Source organism: Octodon degus, unplaced genomic scaffold (assembly GCF_000260255.1).
Source record: "Octodon degus isolate 3935 unplaced genomic scaffold, OctDeg1.0 scaffold00403, whole genome shotgun sequence".
In the NCBI taxonomy this organism is placed as follows: domain Eukaryota; kingdom Metazoa; phylum Chordata; class Mammalia; order Rodentia; family Octodontidae; genus Octodon; species Octodon degus.
The window spans coordinates 232,134-236,588 of record NW_004524979.1 but is presented as its reverse complement, the minus strand read 5'-3'; the positions used below and the strand labels follow the sequence as shown (position 1 = coordinate 236,588).

Below are 4,455 nucleotides of genomic sequence, written 5' to 3'. Positions count from 1 at the left end.
AATTTGTGGGTTGCCTTTTCACTTTGTTGGTAATTTCTTTTGACGTGAAAAAACTTGTCAGAAAGAGCAGGTCCCAGTTGTTAATTCTTTCAACCGATAACCATGTGATTTGATTTCTGTTCATGAACTCTTTGCCTACCCCTATGTCTTCAAGAGTTCCTCCCACTTTCTCTTCCAGGAGACTTACTCTCTCTGCTTTTTTTTTTTTTCAAATTGGTAGGACTGTTTCAATAATTATCACATTGCATACATTCTTCTAGTGGTTGATTGCTTTACAAGATGCAGACATGATATATCATATACAAACACCATTCGAACAAATCACTCTATTCATAAAGAGAATGTAACTATATATCTATCCTAACCACTTTGAATACACAGATACAAAATGGACATTCATCTGTAGTGTCCCAAATTTTCTGATCAAGGAGATCATGGGGCCAAAGAGGAAAGTGATCGCTGATGTAGAGTGTGCCTAAGGAGAGTCACATGCAGGGAAAACATTCTCTCAGGCTTTCACAGAGAGCACATTGGCCAAGCAATGGCCATGATTCATCCACATGGCTGACACTGACAAAGGTCCTACAATATGAGGTACAGGATCTCAGGATAAATCCTGAGGGGATTTCACTGACCTTTTCAGACCCAAAAGCTACAACTCTTGTTCCATAGGTCCTGCTTTACATTGGTCTTAACCATCTAGCAGAAAAGTATAAAAATGAAGTAGAAGAAGTAAAGCCAGGCTTCTATGTTGAGCTGTAGGGGACTCAGGTCAACAATTTCTGACATTGCCAGTCAAGTAGAAGACCCAATACTATTATGGGCTACTGGACTCTTTTAGAATATTTTGCTGAGCTTACACACCTATAATATTCAAATAACTGAACTTAACAAAAAAGGGTATACAGATGAATGTCCACTTTGTATCTGTGTATTCAAAGTGGTTAGGATAGATATATAATTACATTCTCTTAATGAATAGAGTGATTTGTTCTAATGGTGTTTGTAAAGAGGATATCATGTCCACATCTTGTACATCAATTAACCACTAGGGAGAATGTATGCAATGTGTTAATTATTGGAACTGTCCTACCAATTTGATTTGAAACTTTCTCATTGCTATTTGTTTATCAATAAAATTATGGAAAAAGTAAATATAGACCCATGGGTCATACAATTTCCTTAGTAGATAATAATATTTTGATTAGAATAAAATTTTCACACTACTGCTCATATGCTTATCATATATTTTCAATTCTCAGAACAAAATTATAAGAAGAATAATTATTTGTAAAATTGATTACTCATTAAATTGTGCACTGAAATGTTTGAAAAAAAGTATCATTTTCTAGATGATTTTTCAGATTTTTTTTGAATCTTGTATTTTGAATTTGTGTGCTTCACCTGCAATGAGTTTGTCTACTCATTTTTCATCGTTTTTTTTTCCATTTTTAGGGATGCTTTATGTATTAGAACATGTTACATTGCCAGCAGGAAAAGTTTAACTTTCTCCTTCCAATTTGGATGCTTTTTACCCATCTCTTCGTATTTCTTCTGGTATGAACTTCTAGTATTATTTTTAATAAATGTACTACAAATGTGCATCCTTATTTTGTTCTAGATCTTCCAAATCAGTCAACTGTGTTCTACTCAGTATATTAGATGTGTGTTTAGCATAAAAGTACTATACTAAAAAATTGTCATTAATCCCATTCAGAATATACTTGCTTGAAGCATTATTATCACATTTTTCTTGCCCCTTTCAAAGCAATTCTGGAAGTCCTCTTTCCTGTCTTAGTTCCACTGCCTTTTGCTACATTCTTTTGATATTCTAGGTAATTTCAAAATATTTGTATTCCAACATTATTTTCTTACTTTGGAGAAGATCCAGGTGTTATATGAGCTAAATTCTGTGAATAAGTTATATAAAAAATGCATTATCTTTTCAGAAATCCCTATACCCAAACATAGGTGTTACTCTAAGGGTCACTATAATGGAGAATGAAAAACTGTACATTTCTCCTAAACACTCTAGTGAGGCTGCATAATAGGCATAGTTCACTGTAATGTTCCTGGAAACAATGTTAGATTGCACAATTCTATCAAGTTCAAAAATGCAATCAGGAGCACCTTGATGTTGCATCTTGACTGATGTACTTTTGTTTCACAGTGAGAATGGAGTGATTTATTTCTATTGAAAATTCTGAACAGTACTCTCAGGACTGTAATTAGCGCCCCAATTTCATCTCCCATGATAATATTCCTTAAAATATTGCAATCTGGAGTGGCATAATTGCATAAATACAATATGATATTTTATCTGTGATACAGACTTTGAAGCATATTTTAAAACATATTCTCAGCCATAGCTCACAAGCAACTGACTATCTCAAACAAATACAGTGCTGTCAAACAGTGTTACTAAAGTTTGATACTTCATTTCTCATGTTCTGAGTTCTTGCCATTCTGTTTGATGTCATACAGCAGCGTCATTTAGCACATTATATGGCCTTTCCTGTGCTAACGTGTTCATTCCATAAATAATTAATTTAAAAATTTTATCATGGATGTTTTACTTTATTAAATAGTTCTCATGAATCCATTGAAATAATTGTAGAGATTTTGTTCTTGAATTTGTTCATGAGATATATCATATTTTTCGTTCTTCCCATGTTGAACCTTCTTTGAATCTGACATGAATTATTCTTACCACATGTGCGATCATTTTACTATGGGATTCTTGAATTTCATTTCACAGTGTTTTATTGAGTATTTTGTATCAGTGTATCAATTCTGCAGTTGTTTCTTTACTTCAGACACTATTGATTCAGACATTTCTGCTATGTGATTTCCAATTTCTTCTGTGCTAGTGTCTTCTGCTTATGTTCTGTGTGTGTTCTGGGCCTGAGATTACATTTTGCTGCTTCTCTTTGTCATTTTGTATAGTACTGTCCTCTGACATTTGGTGTAGACATTTGGTACATTTATAACCTTAGAACCTACTGGAATTCAGGTGTGTATCTAGTTGTACTCCTTGGAGACAGAGATCTTTAGTTTTCATTTTATGTATAACTGACTTTTTTTGTTTGTTTTTACTATCAGTGTAATACTGGCCTCACATAATGAATGAATTTAGAAGAATTCTCTCTTCAGTATTTTTGGGTAGTCATTCTTTAACTGTTTTGTAGAATTCAGCTGTGAAGCTGAAAAAAGACTGTTTCCTTTGATGAGAGACTAGATTTCTGAATCAATATTATTGCTCTTTATTTGTTTATTAATATTTTACATTTTACATAATTCAATTTTGTCAATTTGTTCACTGAAGGAAGCTATTCTCCTAGGCTTTTCAAATTACCGGCTGTACTTTTTTAATAGTCTCCTATAATACTGTGTATCTCTGAGTTGTAATGTTTCCTTTTATAGCTCATATTTTTTTCTTTGAGTCTCCTCTCACTTCATTTATTAAGCTAAAGGTTTGTTGGTTTTCACTTTTCTAAAACCAAATCTTGGTTCCCTGATTTTTACATTGCACTTTGACTCTCCACTATTTCTGCTACAATCTTTACTATTTCTTTCTTTATTGATTTTAAGGTAGTTTATTCTTGTTTTTTATTTAGTTTTAAGTTTTGATGTTAGTTTCTTCAGATGCTTTGTGAGATCATTTACTTGAGATTCTATTTCTTTATATTTAAGATGTTTATTGTGTAACAGTTCCTCATAGAACTGATTTGTCATATGCCATAAGATTTCTTAGGTCCTGTCTCTATTTTCACTTGACTGCAAAATCTTAAATTTTTTTTCTAGAACAAATCTGATCATTTTCTTCAGACCTATGCCCTCTTTAGTTTCTGCAGCTGAAACCCCTTTCTGATTTCTCTTTCTTTCTTAAGGTTAAAGTTTGATCTTGGTGAGTGTTGAGCCGCTTTTACATATCAGCCTTTAAATACAAATCCTCTTACTTTCCAAATAAACAGTTTGACTCTAAAACGCATATTTCCTTTCAATTTCTTAATCTGTTTGTTGTACAGGATCATGCTGTTAATCTCCATATATTTATGCAATCTCCTACTTTTACTGATTTCTGGTCTTACTCCATTGTGCTAGAAAGGATACTTGGAAAAAAATAAGGACAACCTTTCTGACTTACCTCACTGGTACATTTGCTGCTGAGAAGACATATATGCTGTTGTTATTGAATGGTAATTTGTGTAAATATCTGTTAGATCCGCTTGGGGTAACCTTAAGATTAATTCATTTCTAAAAAATCTATTTATTTATTTATTTATTTATTTATTTATTTATTTATTTAGTAAAGGGTCTCACTATGCAGCTCAGACTCAGTGATTCTTCTGTTTTCCCAGCACTGGGATTGAAAGCACCTGGTTTAGGGGCTGCCATGCAGTACCAGGGGTTGGACCTGGGTCCTTGTGTGTGTAATGCAAACCATTGGACCAC

At 33.1% G+C, this 4,455-nt stretch overlaps 1 pseudogene; it reads left to right on the top strand.

Annotated features, from left to right (window-relative positions):
- Positions 1–4,455, top strand: part of LOC101562608 — a 45,813-nt pseudogene that overhangs the window by 14,593 nt on the left and 26,765 nt on the right.